The sequence below is a fragment of the Heterocephalus glaber genome, unplaced genomic scaffold (genome assembly GCF_053883595.1).
Source record: "Heterocephalus glaber isolate CG9 unplaced genomic scaffold, H.glaber_assembly_v1.0 deba00001472, whole genome shotgun sequence".
Taxonomy (NCBI): Eukaryota; Metazoa; Chordata; class Mammalia; order Rodentia; family Bathyergidae; genus Heterocephalus; species Heterocephalus glaber.
In genome coordinates, this window is record NW_028258315.1 from 93,340,227 (window position 1) to 93,368,025 (window position 27,799).

A 27,799-nucleotide genomic window follows, 5' to 3' on the forward strand; every position below is an offset into this window, starting at 1 on the left:
GCTTTCTAAAAAAATGTGCGTAAGGTGAGCATTTGCAATCTTGCATGCTTTTAAATGACCTTATTCTAACAACATACTTGATTATTTCTCTACTATAAAATTTTGAGATTGGAAATATTTTTCTGGATATTTTCAAAGGTGTTGCACCTGTGCCTTTTAGCTTTCAGAGTTAGCAATTCTGAAATTACTCTGATTTGGGATACTTCATATTTGACTTTTTTCCCCTAAATACTCATGCTGACTAGTTTCCCCAGTGGTCAAATCAATGTGATATTTGTATAAGAACAGATGCATCAGTGTAAGTACATTAATAATACAGAAACAGCACCCCACCATAAATGAGAATAAAATAGCATTATGGCAAAGTACTATTTTTATTTTAATAAATATAAATAATTTACTTAGTATATAGTACTTGATGTAGTTGGAATAGTGCCCTTATATCATGTTGCTGAAAAAATTCCAGATCAATAAAGATTTAAATGTAAAATATAAAGAAATTTAAAAAAATCAACACAGATCCAAGATGGCTAAATTGCTGTGCCCTGTATGCAACTGTGCCACGAGAACCAGAGGAATGAAGAAAAAAAACTGATTGAGTAGAGTACCTGGAAATCAAGAAGGAAGTGCCAGGAGCCCTAAATACTACCAAGAATTGGAGAATCAGAAAGGTATCCCAGAGAAAAGAACAAAGCAAATTGCAACTTCAATCCTGGCCTCAGGAAAAGATGAGCAGGAAAATGACAGTAACCCCAATCACAGCAGAGGCAAGCAGTCCTAACTGCAGAATGCCACAGTCCTCACAGGCTGTAACTCCAGTTTGGGGTGCTATCTGGCCTAAGAGTGAGACTGCTCTTCTACAAAGATGGAACTCACTCTGGGCTTCTCCTGCTATCCAGAACTCAAGCTTCCACAGCAGTCCCTATATCCCATCTTGCCCTCTAATGATGCTAAATCCTGGCCTGGTGCATACTTCACAGGATGGAAGACAGCTTCATAAGCATCCTTCAGCTACAGGACCAGCTGATGCCATAGCCACAAGCCCGAGGGCCACTGCACTTACCCTGTGACATGTAGAGAAATTCTTTCCACTAGCCCACAGCCTTGGGAGTGCTGTTGCTGGTGTCAAGTTCCATCTTTACCCACACCTCATGGTTTCGACCTGGAAAGGTCCCAGACACATTCTGGTGTTCCAAAAATGTGGCTACAAGTAGCTCCAACCCCGAGCACAACATATACTCACCTCCCCACCCCACCTCTTTGGGACTGCAGTTACTAGTGCAAAGTTCCAGCTTTACCCAATTCTGTCTACTGGGGGCTAGGAAAGTTCCCAGCCACATTTTGCAGGTCTAGAATGCAGCTACCAGCAAACCCAGTCCCCGTAAACCACCTACAGTTACCCCGTGAGAACTGACAAAGTCTGCTCAGTCCACAGCCTTGAGATTTTGGCTTCTGGTGCCAAAAGCCCAGTGTTATCTGTTCCTGTGCTGGAAGATCTGGAAAAGTGCCAGCTGTGTTGCAGCTTCAGAAACACAGATATCAGTGTCCCAAACCCTGGCACATATGCATTCACCCTGCACATGACCTGGGAACTATATTTGCTGGAGCAGAAAGATCAAGTATCATCCAATCTTGTCCCTGGGGATCAGGGGCAAGTGTTATCCTTATCTTACAGCTCCAGGATAATACCACAAATATTGGTCTCACTAGTGCTTGCCTCTTGTGACCTAGTGGCATTCTCATCCATATCCTGCAGCTCCAAGAATGCAGACACCAAAGCTAGAAGGCCCTATGCTACCTGCATTCAACCCACAACACTGAAGGAAGGTCTTCATAGTCTACATCTCCTGGAGCAGGGACACCAGTGCTACAAGTGCAAAAGTTCACCTGCATATGCTCTGTGGGACTTAAGGAAGGTCTCACAGCCCACCTACTTGGCACCATAGCTGCTAATGCAGAAACCCCCATGAACTGTCCTCTACATCCTGTACCACCAGAACTGGGGTAACTCCCTGCATAATCCCCAATGTCACAAGTACTCAGCTTATGCCCACTGCAAATCATGCAACTACATTCATGAACTGTTGCAGTTTAGACTGTTGAGTCAATTATAGACACTGCTCATATCAATTGAAGCCAGTGAATTCACACAGAGACTATCCTTTTGAAGTCACCTATAATAAAATAGTACCTAATTTTCCATTTAAATGAAAAATAATCTTTCTCTACAAAAGCTGCTCTGTGAAATTGGAAAAGGCAACTGTTAAACCAGATATGCAGACATTAATGTAGGCACTGAAGAAAGCATGAATAGAAACGTGATATATCCAAAAGAGAATAATTCTCCATGAGTAGATTCCCATTTGAAGGAAATCTATGAAATGCTTAAAAACAATCATAGTAATGATTCTGAGGAAATCCATGTGATATAAGAGAATACAGACAGACAATACAAAGAAATGAGAAAAAAATTCAAGATTGAAATGATAGATTCACCAAAGACATATAATGAAAAAGAACCAAAGAAATCTTAGGGGATAAGTTATAATCATTAAAATGAAAATATAATCTAAAACTTCTTCAACTAACTAAAACAGGAAGAAGAAAGACTTTCTTATTATTAGGACAATGATATTAACATACTCAGGCAAAAAAGGAGAGTAGAAAAGAAAAAGGAATTTTAGAAAATGAGGAAAGCCTGAGACTTATGGGACACCATTAAGTGAACAAATATGGGAATTACAGAAGGTGAGTAGAAGGGGAAAGGCATTGAGAAACCCACTTCATAAGAGCCCCAAACTTCCCAAATCATCAAAGAAATATGGACATCCAGATAAAATAAACTCAGAGGACCCCAACTAGATTTAGGTAAAGTAGATCTTTACCAAGGCATGTTGCTGTCAAAATGTTGAAAGTATAAAACAGAGAATTCTAAAAACAACATGAGAGAAAACATCAAGTAACATATAATAGAATGCCCATTAGATTTACAGCAGATTTATAAGCATAAACCTTATAAGTCAGAAGAGAATGGCATGATATGTTCCCGGTTCTAAAAGAAAAAAAAAACCAAACCTTCCAGCAAAGACAACTATACCCAGAAAAACTATCCCTCAGAAGTAAAGGAGAAATAAAATATTTCCCAGATAACTAGAAACTAAAGGAGATCATCATTGCCAGACCATCTAAACCAGAAATACTTAAGGGAATCCCATACTAGAAACAAAAGCATTATAGCCACCATCATGAAAATTCATGAATGTATAAAACTCAATAGAACAAATACATGAAAGCAAAACAAAATTAGCATGATGAAAAGCTGCCAAATCACAAATACAAATGTAAATAATATATAGTATAAATAATAAGAGGTGGAAATGAACATGCCACATAGAAAACAAGCAGAAAGCAATTAACAAAATCATAGAAGGAAGTTCATACCTATTGACAATATCCTTAAATGTTAATAGATTCAATTAATTGATCAAAAAACATGGATGACAAAATGGATTAAAAGGAAAACAACATCCAACTATATGCTGCCTATAGGAAACACATTTCATTAGTAAAGCTATACGTAGACTACAAATAAGGGTGGAAGAATATATATTTTGGAAATCAAAAACAATCAGGATTAGCCAGATTCAGCTAAAGCAGACTTTAAACAAAAACTATAAAAACTTACAAAGAAAGTCATTATATATTAATAATAGGATCAGTTCAAGAAGGTATAACAATTGTAAATATGTTTTCAACTAACATGAGGCCAGCACTTCACTTTCCTCAATAGACAGATCATCCGTACAGAAAGTCAACAAAGAAACACCCAAATGGAACCAAACTGTAGGAAAAAAAGTGGACCTAATAAATAATTACAAAACATATAATCCACTTATATAGCAGGATATACATTCTTTTCATCAGCACATCTCCAAGATAGATCATATGTTAGGCCACAAATCAAGTATTCGTAAATTTTTTAAAAAATTGAAATCACATCATGTATCTTTTCAGACCACAGATAAATAAAACTATAAACCAAAAAGAGAAACAATGAAAAGTATACAAATACATGGAAATTGAATAACATGCTCCTAAATGACTGGTGGATGAATGAAATTAAAAATATAAATAAAAATATTTTTAGAAACAAATGAAAATGACAGCACAAATAAAAATCTGTGGGATGTAGCAAGAGTAATACTGAAAGGAATTTTATAGCAACAAATGTATACATCAAAAAAGAGATCTTAAATAATCAACATAAAATGCTTTTTTTTTTTTGTACTGGGGATCGAACTCAGGTCTTTGCGCTTGTGAGCCAGATGGTGGAACCACTGAGCTAAATCCCCAGCCCCTAAAATGCTTCTTAAGGAACTTAGTAAACTAAGGAAAAAAATCCCCAAACCCCCAAATTAGTGGAAGAAAAAAATAACAAAAATCAGTACATAAATATGTAAAATTAAAACAAAAAATACCAGTGATCAGTGAAACAGAGCTAGTTTTTGAAAGGATCAAAAAAAGTTGACAACCTTTAGCTATACAGTGGACTCTTAACGTATGAACTCAATTTGTTCGTAAGGGCTGGTTGTAACTCAAGTTGGTAAGGCTCCTCTACACAGCTTTTGAAGTCTCTCTCCTGTATAATTTTAGGCCACATTTTCTTCCAGGCAGATCTCAGTGTCCTTAGAGAGACATTGGCCCAGGATTTTTCAGTTAAACCCACATGGGAAAGGATGTTTTAATGTTCCTTCCAGAACTCTTTAAGGGTTAAATCTGTATCTGAGACCATCTCGAAGCACAAGCAGCTGTCATTCAGGTCATAACTCAAGACTTTGGTCAGAAGTTAAAACTAAAATTCTGGTCATAACCCAAGTTGTTCGTATGTTAGGCCAGTTATAACTTGAGGGTCCACTCTACTAACGAAGACAGAAAAGAACCCAGATAAATAAAATCAGAGACAAAAAAAGAACAGTAGATCTGATCATATAGAAATTCAAAGGATCAGATAAAGCTACTATGAACAATTATATGCTAAAAAACTGGAAAATCTGAAGAAATGGACACATTACTAAACATACAAACTACCAAAATTGAATCATGAAGAAATAGAAAACCCAAACAGACCAATAATGAGTAATAAAGTTGTCAGTAACTATGTTTCCCATCTTAAAAAGCTCCAAAATCTGTTGGCCTTCCAGCTGAATTCTATAAAACTTTTAAAGAATATATTCTAATTCTTCTTAAGTATTCAAAAAATTGAAATGGAAGAAATTCTTCCAAACTCCTTTTATAAGGCCAGCATTACCCTGATACCAAAATTAAACAAAGGTGGCTTTCAACTGAAGTTTTAAAATTCGACTCATTAAGGGCAACCCATTTGGGACCCCTCCTGTCTCTCTCAGGAGATATTCCTATTCTCCATCCCTATTCCTCAATAAATTTTCCTACTCTTAAAATTTTTTTTGACTTATTAAGCCCTTCATTTCCAAGATTTATCTTTGATTCTTTTTTCACAACCTTTCTTTGCTGTCATATCCTGCTTTTTCTTCCTATTTTATTCAATTGTTTATCTATTTTCTTCTATCTCATTGAGCTTCTTTAAAACCTTTTTTTTTGAGTTCTCTATCAGACTTTTTATCTATTTTGGTATCTTTGGTATCTAGTACTAGAGAGCTTTCATCTTTAGGAAGTATCATATTACCTTTTTCTTATTTCTTGTGTTTCTCTTTTGAGATTTGTGCATGTGATGGAATGGATATCGTTACTTCTTTTATGGGATTGCCTTATCTATTGTTTTTTCTCCTGAGGATGTATTTTAGGGTATTGGTTTGTTATTCACCGTTGAATTTATTTCCAGTTTGGCATCACAGTGTGATCCCTCAGTGGCTTCTTTGGGTGTGATTAGTGAGTTTAAGCATATTGCATAGCATGTCGGAGTTGGAACAACCCAGTCTCTCTGTGGGTCATGCAGGAGTTGGGATATCAGCAGTTCAGGTAGGAGTGGTGTACACAGCAAAGTGTTTGGCGTGCTGTGTATCTACCACTACAGTAGGAGTGGTGACATCTATTGGGTTTCCTCAGGCACTGTTGATGTTGGTTCTGTTACTTAGCTACATTAGTAGTGGTGAAGAGTCTATAAAGAACTTGTCCTCTGACTAGACAGTGTCCCATGCCCAGGTACTTATGAGGAGAGCCAGAGGCATGAATCACAGCAGTCTCTCTGTGGAGTTCAGACCCAGTTGTATCAGTAGTGTGTGATCAGACAAGGTGAAGGAGCGGCTGATGGTGGGGACCTGCATAGTTGCAGTGGCAGCAGAAGTAGTGCTTGTTTTTGCTGGTCCGGTAAGCATGTTCACCCAGGACCAGTACTGAGTCCCCCTATCTGTGCTTGCATGTTGACAAAGCAGCAGCTCAAGACTTTTCTCTCCCTAATTCTTTCAGCCCTGGTGCCTGCCAGGGATTGAGCAGGAGGGGCCAGCTAGAACCAGGAAAAAATCTTCTCAGCTGAAGTGCTTATGGGAGAAACTGCTGGCAGAATGTGCCTCAGCTGGGACAAACTTTCTGTCTGGGCCTTCTTAAGTTATCCATCGTGGGGGTGAGGTGACAGCCAGATCTGAAGCCTTTCTCAAGGTAACCCCCACTTTGCCCCTGTGCATTGGTGAGCAGTGGGACCAGAGTTCTTTGCCTGCCTCGTTAGTAGCAGGTGCCTGAGTTCAGCTCTGGTGGGAGAGGTGGTGGGAACCATGTAGGTGTGTACCTTCCGCTCCGGCACCAGTGTGAAACCACAGGCCCCTGCCGAGGCCTGCCTCGGAGAACAGGCTGCCTGATCTCGCGGTTCTTCTTTCCCCTCTATGCCACACTGTTCCCTATACTGATTGCAGTGTTCTCAGCGGGTTTGTTTCCGTCACTCTACTGAACCAAGTTTGGTTCATGGGGCAGCTCCCACGACCCAGTGCGGTGGAATGTGTTTGTGGTCCCAGGGATGGGAACACACAGGGGTCTCTGAACTCTAGAGTAGTCTGTGTATAGTCTTTTCTCAAGATGACTCTTGGCTGTAGCACCTGGGTGCTCACTGAGAGATGAGCCGAATTCCTTTCCAAAGCCAGATGCTGTGCAGAATTCGGTTACTTATCTATTTGGCTGCCAGCTTGTAAGGGTTGTGAAAATTTCCCCAAGTTAGGACCATCAGCGTGTTTGCTAGAAGAGTTTGCTGAGATGCTCTCTTTTACTTCTAATTCGGCAGAGGAAAGATCCCCCAACCATGGAGTCAAGGTGTTTTGCACCCTAATATTTTTTTTCTCTTAGTATACTCTCGTCTGAGGTTTCTGTATCTTACAAGGTTTCCTTTTTTCTCCTATTCATTTCCAGTGTTGCTCCGTGATCACATTTGTCAGTTTATAGCTATATACTTGTTTCTCTGGCTCTTCTTTCTGGAAGAACAGGTAAGTGCCTCTTCTTAGCAAGGTTGCCATATAAGGCTATTTTTAAAATAGGGTTCTGTCATATCTAAGGCATATCCTAGCTATCTTTGTACTTTCTGATGATAAATGTTACTCTTCCCTGATCCAATTTTGTATTGGTCAATCAGAGTTAACCAGAAATGTTGGGTCTGTTAATATTTTCTTAATGTGCCTTGATTCTTAATATGATCTGCAGGGAAATTAATTACTTTAATGTGCTGACATAGAGACTGGTGCCTTCCGTTCAGCTTCCCAGTGGTTATGCTCTTAGACCTTACTTTAGTTTTTAAAATGGGCACTTCCCATTTATATGGTTTCCCACTTGTTATAGTTTATATCTAGATGTCTCCGTAAAGCTTCATGGATTCATAGGGTGACTGTTGGGAAGTAATTGGGTCATGGAGGCATGGTGTTTATCAGTGGATTAGTCCACTGGTGAGTTTATAGCTAAAAGTGATTTGGGAGGTGAAATCTGGTTAGAGGAGGTGGATGCCTGGGGACATGGCCTGGAAGGGTCTATCTCCCTCTCTCGTCCTTTGATCCTTCTCTCTGCTTTCTACCTGCCGTGCCATGAACAATTCTCCTCTGCCAGGCAGCCTTGCCTTTGAGCCACCCAACTGCGGACTGAAACCTGTGTAAAATATCAGCCCTTCTTTAAGTTGTGAGTGTCAGGTATTATGTTTCAGTGAGGAGAAAGTAACTAAGATTTTGGTACAGAGAATGGGGTTGTTGCTCTGATTACCTAATCATGTGCCTCAGAAGCCTTTGGAACTGGTTTGCAGGAAGAGTTTGGAAAGATTTGAAGATAGATGCTGGCTAGTATAGGAGCACTAGAATGCTGAACTTGATGGGAGATTTTGGTCAGAGCTCAGAAGACCAGAATGCTGATAGGAATGCAGCCAGTAAACACCAGGCTCAGGGGGTTTTTTTGGTTGGGAACAAGGATTGCATTGGCAGTTAGATTCCAGGCCATGTATGTTATGCTTTGGAAATAAATTTGTATGCATTTTGCTCCTATCCTGAGACTTTGCAGGAGATGGAGATTAAGGGCAGTGGACTAATTAATATGATATGGAAAATTTCAAGGCAGCCAAACATTTATGCTATGCCTTGGCTTTACTTGGACATTGATAACCAGCTCTACATCGTAAATCAAGAGCAAATAGCCAGGCTGGCAATTTAGCTCAGTGGTTCTGCGGCTTGCCTTGCAAGCATAAGGACCCAAGTTCAATCCCTGGTACCAAAAAAAAAGCAGACAGCCAAGTAGACTGATTTCAAACATTTTGAGTTTGGCCAGAAAGGAAGCTTTGGTCAAGTTGGGACCTGCAAAGATGGAGCAGAGGAAAACTTGGTTGCTAGCAATATTAGCATTAAAAGGGAGCCAAATCGTTTACAACAGAACAATGCCTTTAGGGAATGTGAAGAACCAACAAGGCCTCACCCTTTACCAACTCAAAAATGCGAAGATGAATGACTTTGCTTGGAGAAGGGCACTCTGTGAGAAGGGAGGCCTAGGGAATTGATTCCCCAGCATTCCCTTTATAGTGCTCAGCCATCCAGGCACTTGGAGGCTTCTGAAACCACCAGCGGGGTACAAAATGGCTTGGCTACTGGCAGCAAATCTTGACATCATCCATTTGCAGCTGCCTTTGTGCAAATGCAGAATGTAAGAATTGTGGAGTCAGGGAGGCTTCTACTGAGATTTCAGAAGAAGGCCTAGGAGGCCAGCCAGTGTTCACCTGAGAGGGCAGTGCCTGAAGCTTTGACAGTGAAGTCAGGAGTGCAGTGGAGATCCCAGGATGTTGGAAAAGCAAGGAGCGTGGAACATCTGAGGAAAGCTGCAAGGGAGGAGAAAAGCCAGCCCAAGAGAGAAGCCACCCCTGGCCATGCCTTCCCCCCTTGGGGCAGCATTCTCAGGACAGCAAGAGGGGGAAGGAGGAAAATAGCTCCTTCACAAGGAACCTCACCTCTTAGCCACATCCAAAGTAGAGATCGCACCTGCACTCAACAGTGTTTTAACAGTCAGAACTGCATTGTAACTGCCTCATAAACAGACAGCAGAGCTGCCAGGTTTGTTTGGAGCTCACATTGCACCACTCTTTGCCCAGGGAGCTGGAAATGGAACTGTGTTTGCCTAATGTTTGCCCTGATAGATTTTGGTCTAGCTTTGGTTCCATTCTTTTCTGTACCCCTATTTCTCCCTTTTGGAATAAGACATTTTTCTATGCCATTGTATATTGGAAATATTTAACTTTCTTTGCATTTTTTTTTTGTACTGGGGATCGAACTTGGGCTCTTTCGCTTGAGAGGCCGATGGCGGCAACACTGAGCTAAATCCCTGGCCTCTTTGCATTTTTATAAGGGCTCAAAACCAAGAGTGTGCCTTAAATCTCAGAGGAGATTTGGACTTGGGACATTTTAACAATGCTGAAACTGTTGTGACTTCAGCAGCTTTTAGAGATGGACTAAATGGACTTTTCGTCAAAGGATCGGCATGAGTCTTTTGGGGGATAGGGATAAAATGTTGTGCTTTATAGCTAGATACCCCCCTAAAGCCTTATACACTCATAGGTGGGGCTTTGGGGAGATGATTGGATCATGAGGGTGTGACACATGTCAGTGGATGAGTCCACTGATGAGTTTATGGCTAAATGCAGTTCGGGAGGTGAAGCCTGGTTGGAGGAAGTGGGTCACTGTGGGCGGGGCCTGGAAGGGTCTTATCTCCCTCCTTCATTTTTGATCCTTTTTTTGCTTCCTACCTGCTATGGCAGGAGCAATTCTCCCTCTGCCATGGGTCACTGGGGTGGAGCCTGAAAGAGCATATCTCCCTTGCTCCCCCCTCAATCCCTGCCACTCTGTCGTGCCATTCTGCCTCAAGCCAGCTGACTATGGACTGAAATCTTATAAACTATGAGCCCAAACAAACCTTTCCTCTTTTAAGTTGTGGGTATCAGGTATTATGTCACAGTGAGGAGAAAGTAACTAAGATACCCGGGGTGGTTTTTCTGGCTTTTCTTCCTCCTCTTACCCCTAATTATTTAGAAACATTTCTCCCCAAATCCTTTTTCATTCTTCCAAAAGTAGACATTGGAGAACTACTTGATGCCACATGTGGTGTTAGGTAAGGGATATAGCAGTGCATTTTATCCCCTGCTTTCCCCATAACAGGAAGAGCTGAAATTAACTGAGAACTTAATGGGTGTCTTAATCCAAGTGCCTTTATTTGCATTCTTTCTTATCCTCCCACCATACTAAGAGGAGATACTAATTTAATCTCTGTTACAAATAAGCAAAGCAGAGCAAAACAAGCAAAACTTGTTTTTTCCTTTTAATACCTGTTAAGATTAAAATTTCTTAAGTTTACAGTCAGCCACATAACATATAGTTCCATTTGATTTTGTTGCCCTTGATGTATTTTTTTCTAGGATTCACAAGGATTCTAGTTGTGTAATTCTTGGATTTTGCAAATGTATCAGTAGGCTCAACTAGCATAATAAAACACCATAGATTGGGTGACTTAAACAACAGAAATTTATTTTGTCAAAATCCTGGAAGCTGGAAGTCCAAGATTGGGGTGCTGTCCTATGGCCTTTCCTCGTGTGAATGTGGAGAGAGGGAACAAGGGAGAGAAAGGGACAGACACAGAAACAGAGAGAAATCCTTCTCTTCTTCTAAGGCCACCAGCCCTATTGGGTTTCAACACCCCTTCTATGATCTAATTTAATTTTACCCACAATCTAAAAGCCCTCTGTCAAAACAGTCATGCTGGCGATTAGGGCTTCTTCACCATAAGCATTTCGAAGAGACACAGTTCACCCCATAGCAGCAAGGTCCATGCAGGATTTAGGTATAATTACAGCTACACATAAATGTGTATACCCAGGACTTTCACAGTGCCTTAAATATAGTAGATGCTAAACAGAAATTTCTTTGATGAGTGAAACAGCCAACGTTTAGAAAACAGTGCTACGAAATAGCTAAGAGAAAAAAAGTAGCTTGTGTGCTCTGCCTTAGTCAATGTAGGAAAAGGTGGAAGTGAGCGTACTGATATATTTGCTGTATAAAAGAACTCCCTTTGGGCCTAAGAAACATCTGGGCATTCCTTTTACATAAATTTCATTCCTGAGGAATTTCTATTAAGTAAATTGAGTTATGAGTGTAAATGAATAATAATTCAGATGAAGTTAGCAAAAGGAACAAGTAACCAGATTGACGAATTGAGTGGTTTATTTTCAAAAGTTTCAGAAAAATGAGATTTTCAGTAGTCTGGAGAAGAGAGAGGCAGGAATTCAAGGGTTGGAAATTGGATAATCCACGGCATTTCACTGGCCAAAGGCAAGTCCTATGACCACATCTGACTTTCAGGGTAGAAGGAGTTCAAGTTTCCCTTCTGTAGGGAGAAGTGAACTGGTCAGTAAATAACAGGAGAGCCTGTCAGTCAAATGCAGAAAAGTTTTTCAGTACAAAATTAACTGTTCTCTGAGGAATTTGTTGAAACGTTTTGTTTGTGCATGAGTGTCAGCACCACTGTCTGACACCACATAGACGGTAGGAGGTGGCTTAGTTCCGCAGCCACTGGGCAGTGTGCAGCACTTTCTTTTCCATCCTTCTTTTTGGCATCTGAGTATCTTAATTAAGTGAGATAATTTTGGCCTTTGAGGTTTCAGAATTGATTGAAAAGCTGAAATAATTGGGGTCTCTTTCTCTGCCTGAAAAAGCCAGACCTGAAAGGCACCCCTAAGGAAAGAGTAGCATTCAAGTACAACATGCTATAAAGAAGAAAACCCTAGCTCTTACAAATCAGCAGAAAACCCTTCCTGTACAGTTTCCTTGACCTCACCTTCTCAGAGAGCTGAACAATGAGTTAGATGAACAGAGAGAAATCTAACCCGGCTGTCTGACATGCCACTGTAAACAGGAGGACACCCACCCTCCTCAGAACAGCATTCTCAGGACAGCAAGAGCATGTAGGAGGAAAATAACCCCTTCACAAGGAGCCTCACTTCTTAGACACATCCAAAGTAGGAGATCAAGCCTGCACACAACAGGATTTTAACAGTCAGAACTGCATTGTAACTTCCTCATAAACAAACAATAAGCACTACTAACAACTCTAAGACTCTGCCACACTTTCAGGCAGATGCCAAAATAGTACCTGTGTAACTCTGTTTCCTAAGGAATAGCTCCAGATTGGGGGAGATGAAGATAAGGTATAGAATAAAAGAAAAGTAATTTAAATGGCCGTTGGTAACTGTTAAAAAGTCTGAAGCCATTTTATTTAGCATTAGTCAGCTTTCTCGGTGCTGGTATGAAAAACCTAACACCTTCATCTTAAAGGAGGAGAGGTTTAATTCCATTCATGGTTTGAGAAGTGTTAGTCCATGGTCCGTCCGTCAGCTCCACAGCAGAAATGGCATGGTGGAAAGGCAGGGGTGGAGGAAGGCTGCTCAGTTCATGACAGCTAGGAAGCAGAGCATTGGAGCAGCGCTGGAAGCAGGCAGGAGCCTCACATAGTACCTGTCTTAGTTACTGTTCTCATTGCTGAGACAGAATACCCAACACCCAAAGTTAAGGGAGGAAAGGTTTATTTAGCTCACAGTTTGTAGAGATTTCAGTCCATAATCAGCTAGCTCCAAGGCAAGATGGCATCACAGAGGAGAAACAGTTCATGGTCAGCAGAAGGTAGCAAAGCAACAAGGGACAACCACAGCTCTTTCTATCCTTTATATCTTATGCAGGCTACTTGGGGTGGGTAGCACTCAACCCCTTAATGCTAGTGCCCTTGAGCCTAGCATTGCACCATGAATCAATCCCAGCATCACACACTCTAGATCCAGTCACCTCTGAAAAAGCCCCACCTATGACCACATGAGGCTTTGGGGGACATCTAGACATAAGCCATAACCGTACCCAAGGCCATACCTCAGTGCCCTACCCAGAGGTGTGCTTTACTGATAGGTAGCTCCCAAGTCAATCAAGTTGAATATTCAGCTTACCTATCACAGCTTCATTGGAGAAACAGCCCTGACAGACATCCAGAAAGAGAGATTATTCATAAACTAAGCTGACCATGGCAGATTCCTACTTGGACAGAAGTGTAACTGTGTAGGAACAATACTGAATCTTGTTTACAGCACAGGCCTGGTGGGTACTTTACTGCAGCAGCGTCTTCTCTCTAAGCGCCACTCCAGCAGTCTACCAGATTAGCAACTGTCCAGTTTCACTGTTAAATAGTCCAGCTGATCCTGCAACTCACTAAAAATTGTAGGCCGCTGTCTTGTACATCTATGTAATTTTTCAATTCCCACCAGTTGAACTTTTTTTTTATACATCAAGAGTCATCTATATTTGTCTCCAAACTTGCTAACACCAGTTGTACTTGTTTTAATTATAATATTTAATTACATATCATGTAATCTGATGAAATGTACATGTGAGTAGAGTTACTTGTGCTATAAAAACAAGCTTTAACACCTTGGAAAGATTAAATAAAAATGAAACTATAGAAAAGATTAAAAAATTAAAGGAAAGAATAAATTTAGAAGAATTCTGTGCTCATTGTTTTGCAAATGACTACTTCATTTTCAGTAACTGAAAATGGATAGCTTTATAATTACAAAGTGATTTATGAAAGATAGATATGGAACTCTAGCTGTTCTTTATTTAAAGAGAATCACTTGGTCTTATATGAAAAGGTTGAAAATTAATGTATATTGCTAAGCTTTAAGTAAACATAAAATTTTTAATACATTAAGCAATGTTTCTGTTTTTAATAAACTTTTTCAGTTTTTTATTAGGAAAATGTTTAAATCTATGAAAAAAGATCTTCAGGAAAATAAACATCTGTACACATTATGTTTTGCTATTTCTAAAACTATTGCATTTTTAAATCACAGTAGATATATACACCCACATGTGTGTATGTTTTGAGAACCTTATGGAAGTACATTGGAAACATTGCAACACTTTACTTCTAAATACTCCAGCTAGCATCTCGTAAGAGTAAAGATATACTCCTACATCACCACAATATCATTATCACAATTCAAAAACTGGTAATAATTCAGTAATATACTGTTCTTATTTAAATATTCCCAGGAGCTTCCAATGTGTCTTTTATAGCACTTTCCTCCACATCAAGAATCCAAATCAGCTTTCACACATTTCATTTCCTTGTTTTGTCTGTGTAACTGATTTTTGACAAAGATGTTGCAATAACTCAATGGTAAAATTATAGTTCTTTCAACAAATGGAACTAGAACTGGAAAAAATGAATCTGAACCTTCGTTTCTCACTGAATACAAAAATAAGCTCAAAATGAATCATACACCCAAATTTAGTAGTTAAAACTTTATAATTTTATAACCTAAAAAATTAGAAAAGAATCTCAATATTTTTATAATCAGGAGAGATTTTATAAATTAATCACAAAATTTCCAACCATAAAAGATGAAGAAAACATTCAAAAGAATATTTCTAATAAAGTTCTCATATAAAAATATATATATAAGGAACACTTACAACTCAATAAGAAGACTAACAAACCAATAAAAATAAACTTGAATTTATTAAAGTACTCAGCAGGTCCTGTGGCCCACATTCCTTAAAGAGTGCCATTAGCTTGATTCTGAAATTGACCAGGCTTAGCAGGACTTCTGACTGCTTACTACTGTCTCATGGGAAAATTCAGCTTCAGGAATATTGCTGAATTCATTTCAACTGAATATTTTACATATGGAAGGAACTAATTTAAAAATAGAAGTAGGGACGTCATCAAGTTTATAGACCTGGTCATAAGAACTATTTTGAGCCTGCTTCACTAATAATGGTTGTCAACTAGTTGTCTACCTATATGACAGAAAACAAAGCAAGAAAAGGAAAAAGAGTAGTAGTATATTGAATGATCAACTACCAATGGAGTTTAGTTCATTGTAGAAATGTAAGCAGTGAATATTAATTTAACCACAGTTATGATATAACTATACTAAGAGTGATGGATCGAGAGGCAGCTAGGATGTTAGGAAGGAGCTACGAATTATATCAGAAATCACATCTTGTTTGTTTGTTTTTTTTGGTACTGGGGATCAAACTCGGACCTTGCGCTTGCAAGGCAGGTGGTGGCACCACTGAGCTAAATCCCCGGCCCAGAAATCACATCTTATAAAATGTGCACTGACTCAGAAAACTGTACCAAGCTGAACCATGATGTCCATTACAGGCTCTCACATTTAGCACCTACTCATGCAGATGCCCATGTATCAGTCAGTGCAAAAAACTGATTCAAAGATAATTCCATGTGGTCTCATGTTTTCTAAAAACAAAACCATTGACTATGCCACTAGTTCCTTCATCTCTAAATTTTGACCAATCTCTGCTAAGATCACTCCAAATTTTTAGCACCTTTTCACTAATTTCCTCACTGTGAGACTTCATGGATTTCCATAATGAACGGTCTCCCTTGCTGCGGCAAGTAATAACCCAACTGTGGACTTCAGGTGTCTTCCTGGTAGGCTCTGACTGACGGATAATCAAAAGGAGAACAGAAGGACAAAAAGAACACAGCATGTGGTGCCTGGTCCTCAACCTCAATAGCCAGAAGAGGGTGCCTGTAGACAGTGCCTGCAACTTTGAACTCAAGAGACAACAATATAGTTGTACTATTCAGGCATATGGTGCTAAGTATTAATGGAATAAGTTAGAGAAGTTGCCTCAGGGAATGAGAAAGAAAACTCTGTTTAAAATCTTATAGTATTAGTTGAATCTTTAAGCTATATGCATATATAACTTTTATGATAATAAAATTGATTTTAAAATAATATTTTAGAAAATTATTTCAGGACAAAATAAGAAAACAAAGGCATATTTCTTATCTGAATTTATGAACAAATATTTCTACCCACTTTTCATGTATTCATTCAACAGATATTTCCATAAAGAACACTCCTTCATACCAGGCCATTCTAGATCCATAGATACAGAGATACAGTAGGAAATAACAGAGAAAAAACAGTGTATAACAAAAACTAAAAAACACAAATCCCTGCTTTAATGGAGTTTGGAGTTTAGACAGATGAGGAAACTGGGCTCTGGGCTCTGTCCATTTTCCACTATTCAGATAAGTAGCATCAGGTTACAAAGCTGGCAAATTGTTAAACTAGGATTTGAGGTATAAAGAAGTCTGATCCTAGAGCCTACTGATTTTAATTTTAAACATGTATAGATTGGAACCAAACACAGAATATCTAAAATGAACCTGGAGCATCTGGTAAAGAAAGTGCTGCTAAAAGGAAAAAAAAAAAGCCTGCTGCAGATTGAATATGTACCTTCCAAAATGCAGAGGTTGCCAGTACGAGAGTGTTAGGAAGCAAGAGGTGATGAAACCATGAATCGAATCCTCCCTTATGAACAGGACAAAGGCCCAAATAGAAGAGACATCACGCAATATTGGGCTGGCTTGTTCTCCTGCCTTTCACACTGTGCCTCCCTTGCAGAGGATGCAGCAGCAAGAAACCATCTTGAAAGCAGAGAGCAGCCCTCACCAGACAACCAGACCTGCTAGCACCTTGACTGTGGACTTCCAGCCTGTACAACAGTGAAAAAATAAATTTCTGACCTTTATGAATTACCTCATGCTAGGTATTTTATTATAACGGCACACAATGGACAAAGAAGCACTCTCAAAATGGTAACAGATCAAAGAGACACAATAGCCAATGAAAAAATTCATACCAGCTAAAACTGTAATAATTTGATCAACAATATATAGCACAAACTGGAAGTTAAATATCCATAAGTTCATACTGATATAAATAAATGGCTAGAAAATTAAATAGGAAAGGACAAATCTTCCATGCAGCAGAATTCCAAATAAATTATGTAGCTATCCTGCCCTCAAGCGAGAGGAGAATAACATCCTTAAATATGAGCTACAGGTAGTCATTTCCTTCCAAAGAGTATAGTATGGGAAGGAAACTGGGAAAGTCACTTTATGGTAGAAAAATCTCATAAACCTTACCTCGGCCAAGGGATCAAAGTCAACATCCACAGTAATAAATCATGTTTTTAGGGTTGGATTTTGATAGATGATAAGAATGGCACTAATCATGAAAGAAACATCAAAATATTCCAAAAGAAGGACAGTCTATAAAATATATGACCAATATTTTTGAACACTGTTAAGGTCATCAAAAACAAGGAGAGTCTGAGAAACTGTCAGTTGAAAGTATCCTGATGTGACATGAGGACTGAATGTCAGATAGGATCCTGTTAAAGAAAAGAACATTTAGTAAAACCGAAGGATTCTGAATGAAGTATGGACTTTAATTAATAACAATATATCATTATTGGTTCGTTAATTATAACAAACATACCGTACTGACATAAGATGTTAATAATAGATGAAACAGGGTAAGGGCTGGTTGGTAACTCTTTGTACTATCTTTGCCATTTTTTGTAAATTTAAAACTATTTTTAAAAATAAAGTTTATTTATATAGAAGACAATGATCATATATTTCAAAATAATTGCTGGGGATTTAGCTCAGTGGTTACGCTGCCTGTCTCGAAAGCACAAGGACCTGAGTTCAATCCCCGGTACCAAAAAAAAAAAAACCCAAAATAATGACTAATATAGAAGATTTTGAATGTTTCTGACACAGAGAAATGTCTAAAGTTACAGATATGCCAGTTACCCTGATATGATCATTATAGAAATAACACACTGTACTCCATATATATACATATATGTCAATTAAATATAAAATAAATTAGATTTTTTTAAATTTTAAAATAAAGTTTACTTTAAAATATTATTTGCACAAATACAAAATATATCAACAGATTCACAATTTGGCAATTAAGATGTGTTCTGTTCTTCAAACATAACATAGGCCTTAACTGCCTAAGTCCTCTTATTATGTCATTTGTGAGACAAGCTAAACACCAAGGTTATAAATTCCAAGAATAATAACCTAGAAAAAAAGTGCTTAAAGGACCTGAATATTAAAAATAGTCTTCTAAGGGCTGGGGATTTAGCTCAGCGGTTCTGCTGCCTGCCTTGCAAGTGGAAGGTCCTGAGTTTGATCCCCGGTACCAAAAAAAATAGTCTTCTCTAAGGTGAGATCACAGGTGATATTTATGTTATTTTCACTGTTTTCCAGGTTATCTAGAGTAGTATATATTATGTATATAATTTCAAAAAGGAATATAAGAATAATAAAAGAAAAGCAACCTGACTTTTTGTCAGAACTTGGAATTAAATAACGTAGATAGACTCATATGCTGCAGGGGGCATCTTAGATGAAGGGAAAGGAGGAACATTTATTCTACAAATACAAGAAGCCTGTCTTTGTGATAAGCATTTAGAATATTATTTCATTTATGTGTACAAAATAAAGATGTCCTTGAATTGACTCACATTTGTTGAATAATTTTATGTTTATAAAATCCATTGCTAGATTTAGAGCAAAAGTGTTAAAACACATTTTAGAATTCCAATCAAGCATTTCTTCCACTTAAGCTAAAGCACAATTAGTTACTCACCACCTAACATGTCATCTATATTTTTTTCTCCTCATACACTGTTTGATCTACTTCTGTTGAGAAGCCAATACACTATATGCTGTCTATACATGAGTCTCTTAAACTAATTTATGCTTCACTGTAACATAATTGATTTATAGTTCACAGGATATTAATGAACCCGTATAAGCCTTTAACAGTAAGTAAATAATGAAGGTTTAAAAACTATGGCAGGTAATTTGTTTCTAAAGAAACTCTTTTCCAAAGTTTATTTTAGTTTGCTTGTTGGATATATCATATAAAATAAACATGAACAAATTTTTAATCACATTTATCACTGCTAGTAAGATAGCGGGTTTCATATATGTGTCATTATCTTTATACTGGTCCCATGTTGTGTGAAGCATCTCTCAAAAACAACAATCAATAATCAATATGTATGGTTTTAGCAAGTGATTATAGAAAGCAGGTGCTCAGTAAATATGAGTATTTGTAGATGTTTTCCCTCATGATTTCCAAAAACTATAAAAGCCTTTTTCCTTTGCCTCTTTTTTGGAAGGTGGTTGCTAAATTCCAAGTGGTAATACTGTAATTATTGAATTCTGGCTAAGCATTTTTTATACACAATTTCATTCCACCCCTAGAAACAGCCTGTGACACAGGCACTGCTGTAACCAGTTTTATTGGAACTTGTCTGAAATCACTCAGCAGAGGAGCTGTGTTGCAAGCTCAGCTATATCTGATTCTAGAGGCTGGAGTCTCCATCAAGAAGTGAGAAATCATTTATTTTGCAGGAAAATGGATGGAACTAGGAATCATCATGTTTAAGCAAAGTAAATCCGTCTCAGGAAGTTAAAAATCATGGTTTTTATTATATAAGCAATCTAAAAGTAAAAAAATTTAAAATTTAGTTAGCTAAGAGATGACAGGAAACTTAGAAAGTAATCTTTTAAAGATGGAGAAGGGGACCGGGAAGAAAGGGGGAAAAGGAAAGAGAGCTAATGAGGATGAAAATAATCAAAACATGTCGCATACATGTACCAATATACCAGAACAAATCTCATTATTCTGTTTCACTAATATGAACCCCCAAAAAGCTAAATAAATGCAATTTATTTTTTAATAAAAGACCAAAACAAAGTTCTGAGTTTCAGCCACCCTGCTGTACTATCTCTTGGCTTCAGTGCGCATCTTGAAGACCTATGTATCTTCGCCTTCCCCACCTACACAGCTCCCCTGTGCAGTTGAACTTATCCTGGTTCTGTGCTACCTTGCCCAGCAACCTTCAACTGTCACCTAGCCTGCTGCCGAGCCCTCCTAAAATGAGCACTCTTGTCCGCCTTATCCTTTCTTTGTGTCCTGTCCCTCCATCCCAACCCCAGGCTCAACCTGATCCCTGCTGTACACCACAGAGATTTTCTCCAAATCATTGTCTTTTTCCTGTAAGACTCTCCATTTTCATCTTGCAGAGTGCTCCCCACCACCCTCTGTGCTCCTGCCACACCAGTCTTTCCCAAATGAGTATGTACCCCGTGCCCTCCTGCCACAGGCTCTTTGTGAAGAGCCTGTCTCGGTAGTGTTCCTTCTTCCTCACCACTCTTTTCATGCTGTTTACCTAGCTGATGCATACTCAGCCTACAGGTCACAGCTGATAACCACACCATTATCAGAAAGCTTTCCTTGACCTCCAGACCAAGACATAACCTCCCCATGACAAGCAGTCTGGTAATATGCACCTCTGTTCCGTCACCTGCCACTATTATGTTACGCTGACTTTTGTGATTGTTAGATTGATGTCTGTTCTAATCCCCTATGCTCTATTTTATACCAGGTTGTAAACTCAGTTAGGGCAGGGACCCTGTTTGCTTTTTCTCACTATGCATTTGCTCAATACAGCTTTGTATAGAGTAAATTTTCGGCAAATGTTTGTAGTTGGATGATTAAAAAAAGAGAATAGAAAAGACAAATCTCCATGTAGTAGAATTGCAAATAACTTATGGAGCCTTCCTGCTCTCAAGGAGGGGGAATGTAATACCCCCTCAGCAAAAGGACCCATGTTGGTTAAACACCATGGCTCTTGTCCCTCCCTGTCACCATCATTGTCTAGGGACTGGTATTCTTCTCCTAGAGGGATATCTTGCTCTGCCCCTTGCAAAGACAAAGGCAGAGGTAAAACAGGGTGAGGAGGGAGAGGAATGTGTAATGGTAGTAGAAAAAAACCTCCTAGGATCACTGGATAAGACATTCATCAGCCACTTTAAATTCGACCTGTTAGTTTCAAACATATTATCTCCAACCTTAAATTGCCCTCTGAACTACAAATGTGTGTCTATTCAACATCTCTACTTGAATGTTTAATAGGCATTTCAGATTTAACATGCTCCAACTGAACTATTTTAATTGCTCCTCTAAAGTTTTTAGTTTTCTCTGACTTAGTAAGTGGTATCACCATGCATCCAGTTGCTCAGAACAAAAACCCAGGAATCATCTCCTCTTTTTCATATATCCTACATTCAGAATCAAATCTTTCCCCTGGTCACAATAATACAGTGGCTTCCCTTATACTTAGAGTCAAATCCAAAATCTTTACATGGTTTTAAGATCTATCGTAATATTATAGGCAGCTGTTAGATAAAAATTAATATAGAGTCAGAGAAGGACTTATTTGTGTTCAAAGAAGTCAGCACAAAAAATAGAGACATCAAAATTGTGTCTGGAAGCAAATCTGAAGAGAGCCAGTTCTCAGGATGGAGGATCAGTAGCCAGGCCTGTGAGCCTCCCTAGAGAGAAACAGCAGCTTGAGATTATACTGTAGTTAGCACTACCACCTGGTCCATTGGGCCTACATGGCCATGAGGCACACAAGTGGGTGACCAGAACATCCAGACTCATACTCCCTTCCTTTCCCTTCCCTTCCCTTCCCAAGAATGCCTTTGTTCTTTCCGTATACCCTTTGTATGTGATTTGTTTCCCTATTGGACCAATATTAGCTAAGTGGCTACACTTGTAATCCTATAGGTTGATTATAGTTTGACCCATGCTCTACCTGTGCTGTGATTTTGCTGTATAAATTACCTCTGACAAAGTGCCTTGGTGACAGCCCCCTTCTGGGACCCCTCATGTCTCTCAGGAGCTTTCTCTTAATAAACATTCCTTACTCTTAGCCTATTTTGCCCCAACAATTCATTGCTCAATATTTGAAAGACATAAACACAACACATCTGACATTTAGCTGTTTGGGAGTTATATTTTTCATAGATCAATGATGTGGAGATTTAAGACCTTTGTCACCTCTGGCATCTCATTTCCTCCACTGTTCCTTTCCTCTATGTAAATAGGCAGCATAGGCCTCCATGCTGTTCCTAGAAAATGCATATACCCACTGCAGAATGCTTCCACTTGCTTTCCTGTGCCTGAAAGGCTCTCTTCCTGGCTATTTGCCCACTCACTCCTCACTTCTTTGGGGTACTACTGATAGAGAAAAAATATAACCCCTGATCTGCTAGAGGTCAAATGTGCTGCTTTCATGATCTCACAACATTGAGGAATACAGTCATAAACCAATGGAGGAAGTTAGGAGAGTTTTATTGGAAATAAGACTAGGTCCTGGATTTCCAGGAGGGGTTCTGAGTGGGTGGCCACCAAATTCTTTGTCAGAGTGTCTTAGATACTTTTCTGTCGTTGCTGAGAGAAAATACCCAACACCCAAAGTTAAAGGAGGAATGGTTTATTTAGCTTGCAGTTTGTAGAAATTTCCATCCATAATCGACTGGCTCCAAGGCAGGGTGGCACATGGCAGAGGGGCAACAGTTCATGGAAGCAGAAGACAGGAAAACCAACAAGCAAAGGAGCAAGGGAGGAGCCCTCAACAGGAGACTTTCTGTCCTTTTATTCTTTTTTTTTTTTTTAATTAAAATCTTTTATTGGTACATTGTAGGTATACAACACAATTACATTTCTCATTGGGAATTGTACCTTTACATAATGCATCTTGGTTCTTATTTTTAACCCATTCCTAGGCCCCCCTTCACGCCCTCCACCCTTCCCTATTTACAAAGACTTTATTTCCATTTTTTTCCATTTCTCAGCATTTTTCCTTTCCCTTCTTTCCTTTCCCCTGTCCCTCCCACTACCCCTACCCCTTTGGACCTTTTCTTCCTATTTTACATTATCAATTATTCATTCTAATCATTGGTACATTTTAGGTATACAATATAATGACATTCATTGGAAGTTTGCACCTTTACATAGTCTCTCTTGGTTATTTTTCACCCTTGCCCAGCCCTCCCTTCAACCCCTCCAGTCCTCCCTATTTACAAAGATTTTGTTCCTATTTTTCCATTTTCTCATATTAATCCCATTCCCTTCTATCCTTTCCCCTAGCCCTCCCACTTCCTTCCCCTTTGCCCCTTTTCTTCCTATTTCACATTACCTATTATACATTTAGTCCTTATTTACACTTTCAGTTTCTCACACCAGAGAAACTATTTGGCATTTACACATCTGTGTCCTATTTATTTCACTTAAGAGTATTGCCTCAATGTGCATCCACTTAGCTATAAATGTCTCTAATTTCTCATTTTTTATGGCTGAGTAGTACTCCATTTTATAAAACCCCCCCACATTTTCTTTATCCAGTCTCCAGTTGATGGGCATTTGGGCTGTTTCCAAGTTTTAGCTATCACAAACTGTGCTGCTATGAACATGGGTGCACATATATCACTGTGGTATGATTCTTTTAATTCTTTGGGGAAGATCCCCAGCAGTGGAATAGCAGGGTCAAATGGGACTTCCAGTCTTAGTTCTTTGAGGTATCTCCATACTGATTTCCACAGTGGTTGCACCAGTCTACACTCCCACCAGCAGTGGAGCAGGGTTCCTTTTTCCCCACAGCCCCACCAGCATTTGTTATTGGTTGATTTCATGATAGCAGCCATTCTTTCTGGAGTGAAGTGGAATCTCAGCGTTGTTTTCATTTGCATCTCTCGAATGACCAGTGATGTTGAACATTTTTTCATGTATTTATTTGCTATTTCTACTTCTTTGTCTGAGAAATGTCTGTTCATTTCAGATGCCCATTTTCGGATTGGGTCTTTAAATTTGGGAGGTCTGATCTTTTTAAGTTCTTTATAGATTGGAGATAGTAGACCTTTGTCTGAGGAAGAGCAGGTGAAGATTTTTTCCCACATTGTGGGTTGTCTCTTCACACTGCTGGTAGTTTCTCTTGCTGTGCAGAAGCCTTTTAATAAGAAGAGATCCCACTTGTTGATTGTTTGTGCTAGTTCATGGGCAACTGGGGTTTTGTTCATAAAATCTTTTCCTACACCAATGTCTTCAAGGGCTCTACCTAACCTCTGTTCCAACTGGTTCAGAGTTTCTATTTTAATATTTAGATCTTTAATCCATTTTGATTTTAGTTTAGTGCATGGTGAGAGATACAGGTCTAGTTTTAATCTTTGTCAAGTTGAAGCCCAATTTTTCCAGCACCATTTATTAAAGAGACTATCTTTCCTCCAGTGAGGGTGTTTGGCTCCTTTATTGAAGATGAGATGGCTGAGTGTGTCTGGCATTGTTTCTGCATCTTCTAATCTGTTCCACTGGTCCTCAGGTCTGTTTCTTTGCCAGTACCATGCTGTTTTTAATCACAGTAGCTTTGTAGTATAGTTGCAGGTTGGGGATTGTGATAGCCCCTGCCATGTCTCTGTTACCTAGAATTGCTTTTGCTATTCTGGGTCTCTTCTTGTTCCAAATGAATTTTTTGGATTGTTTTCTCGAGGTCCATGAAGTATGCTGCTGGGATCTCAATTGGAATTGCATTAAATCTATATAACAGTTTTGGAAGTATGGCCATTTTCACTCTATTAATCCTTCCTACCCAGGAGCAGGGGATGTCTGTCCATTTTCTGATATCATCTTCAATCTCTCTTTTCAGAGTGCCATAGTTTTCAGAGAAGAGGTCTTTGATTTCTTTCATTAAGTTGATTCCTAGGTATTTCAGTTTTTTGGATGCTATTGTGAAAGGAATTATTTGCCCTATTTCTCTCTCAGTGAGTCTGTCATTTGTGTAGAGGAAAGCTATTGATTTTTGTGTGTTGACCTTGTAACCAGCTATTTGACTGAATTTGGTTATTAAGTCTAGAAGACTTTTGGTGGAGTTCTTGGGGTCTTCTATATAGAGTATCATGTCATCTGCAAATAATGACAATTTGACTTCTTCATTTCCTATCTTTATTCCTTTTATTTCTTTCTCTTGTCTAATTGCTGTGGCTAATGTTTCCAGAACTATATTGAACAGGAGTGGTGATAGTGGACATCCTTGTCTTGTTCCTGATTTTAGTGTGAAGGATTTCAGGTTTTGACCATTTAGTATGATATTGGCTGTTGGTTTTTCATAGATGGCTTCTATCAGTTTGAGGTAGAGACCATCTATTCCAATTTTTTGTAGGGTTTTTATCATAAATGCATGTTGGATTTTGTCAAATGCTTTTTCTGCATCTATGGAGATAATCGTATGCTTTTTGTCCTTGGCTCTATTGATATAGTGTATTACATTGATTGATTTTCATATATTGAACCATCCCTGAATCCCTGGGATGAATCCCACTTGATCAGGATGTATGATCTTCTTGATAATCTTGTGCATTCTGTTTGCCAGTATCTTATTAAGGATTTTTGCATCTGTATTCATTAGTGAGATTGGCCTATAGTTCTCCTTTTTGGTTGGGTCTTTCTCTGCTTTGGGGATCAAGGTGATGCTTGCTTCCAGGAATGAATTTGGGAATATTGCTTCCCTTTCAATTTCATTGAAGAGTTTGAACAGTAGTGGCAGCAGTTCCTCTCTAAATGTCTTGTAGAATTCAGCAGTGAAGCCATCAGGGCCCGGGATTTTCTTAGTTGATAAGTTTTTAATTACATTTTCAATTTCATTGGTTGATATTGGGTTGTTCAGAATTTTTAGGTCTTTTTTGTTCAACTCTGGTAATTCATATGTATCTAGGAATCTGTCCATTTCTTCTGTGTTTTCCATCTTATTGGCGTATAGGTTCTGGAAGTAGGTATTGATGATCCTCTGGATTTCTGCTGGGTCTGTTGTAATTTCATCCTTTTCATTCCTAATTGCATGGATTTGGGCCTTTTCTTTCCTTTTTCTGACAAGGTTGGCTAAAGGTTTGTCAATTTTATTTATTCTTTTGAAGAACCAACTCTTCGCTTCATTGATTTTTTCTGTTGTTCTCTCAGTCTCCACTGTATTGATTTCTCCTCTGATCTTTATAATTTCCTCCCTTGTATGAGGTCTGGGGTTGTCCTGTTCTTCTTTATCTAGAAGCTTGGGGTTCAGCATCTGGTTGTTTAATTGGACTCGTTCTGTTTTCCTAATATGCGTATTCACTGCTATGAATTTCCCTCATAAGACTGCTTTCATTGTGTCCCATAGATTCCGATATGTTGTATTGTCATTGTCATTTAATTGAAGGAACTGTGTGATTTCTTCTTTAATTTCCTCTGTGACCCATTGGTTATTCAGAAGTGTGTTGTTCAGTTTCCACGTGTTTATGAAATTTTTTGAGTTTCTTTTGCTATGGATCTCCAATTTCATCGCACTATGGTCTGATAATATACAGGGGATAATTTCAATTCCTTTGCACTTACTTAAACATGTTCTCTGTGTGAGTATGTGGTCTATTTTGGAGAATGACCCATGTGCAGCTGAGAAGAATGTGTATTCTGATTTTGTGGGGTGGAAGACTCTGTAAACATCTGTTAAGTTCATTTGTTCAAGAGTTCGATTGAGTTCTAGTATTTCATTACTTATTTTTAGTCTAGTCGATCTATCTCTTTGTGACAGTGGGGTGTTGAGGTCCCCCACTACAATTGCATTAGTGCATATATGACTTTTCATGTCCGTTAATATTTGTTTTATATAGTTGGGTGCACTAGTGTTTGGTGCATAGATATTTATGATTTTCATCTCTTCCTCTTGGATTGTTCCCTTTACAAGGATGTAGTGTCCTTCTTCGTCTCTCTTAATCAGTGTTGGTTTGAAATCTACTTGATCTGCAAAGAGGATAGCTACTCCTGCTTTTTTTTGGGTTCCTGTCACATGGAGTATTGTTTTCCACCCTTTAACTTTCAGTCTATAAGTTTCCTGTTGAATTAAGTGTGTTTCTTATATGCAGCATGTTGTTGGATTTTGCTTCTTGACTCATTCCGCCAGTCTATTTCTTTTGATTGGTGAATTGAGACCATTAACGTTGATGGTTATAACTGAAACGTATTGACTTGTCATTGCCATGACTTTTTCTTTTTGTTGGGTTCTCCCCCTTTCCATTTAATTTCTTGTCATGCCAGATGGGTTCATTCTGCTTTGGTTCCTGGGGTTGTGATCCTCAGTGTTTGTTCCTAGGATATTGTGTAAAATTCTTTGGAGTGCTGGTTTGGTATTCACAAAGTTCCTAAGGTGCTCTTTGTCATGAAAGTATCTTATTTCTCCATCAATTTTGAAAGATAGTTTTGCAGAGTACATCAATCTGGGTTGGAGGCTGTTTTCTTTTAGGGCTTGGAATATGTCACTCCAAGCTCTTCTTGCCTTGATGGTTTGTGTTGAGAAGTCTGCTGTGATTCTGATGGGCTTTCCTTTGTATATGATTTGTTTCTTTTCTCTGACTGCTTGGAGAACTTTGTTCTTCTGTTGTGTTTCTGGAATCTTAACAATTATATGCCTATGTGTAGATTTTTTTTGATCAAGGTTATTTGGAGTCCTATATGCGTCACTTATCTGTATGTCAAGCTCTTTTCCCCTGCTTGGGAAGTTTTCTG

General features: G+C 38.7%; 1 long non-coding RNA gene across 8 annotated transcripts in view; it reads left to right on the forward strand.

Moving 5' to 3' along the window:
* Positions 1–27,799, forward strand: part of LOC147826491 (uncharacterized) — a 222,929-nt gene that overhangs the window by 22,341 nt on the left and 172,789 nt on the right. The window contains exon 2 of one of the 8 annotated variants that reach the window (XR_015439616.1): positions 7,372–7,445. The exons of the other annotated variants lie outside the window; for them this stretch is intronic. This is a non-coding gene — a long non-coding RNA (uncharacterized LOC147826491). The remainder of the gene's footprint in view (positions 1–7,371; positions 7,446–27,799) is intronic. 8 annotated transcript variants of the gene reach the window in all.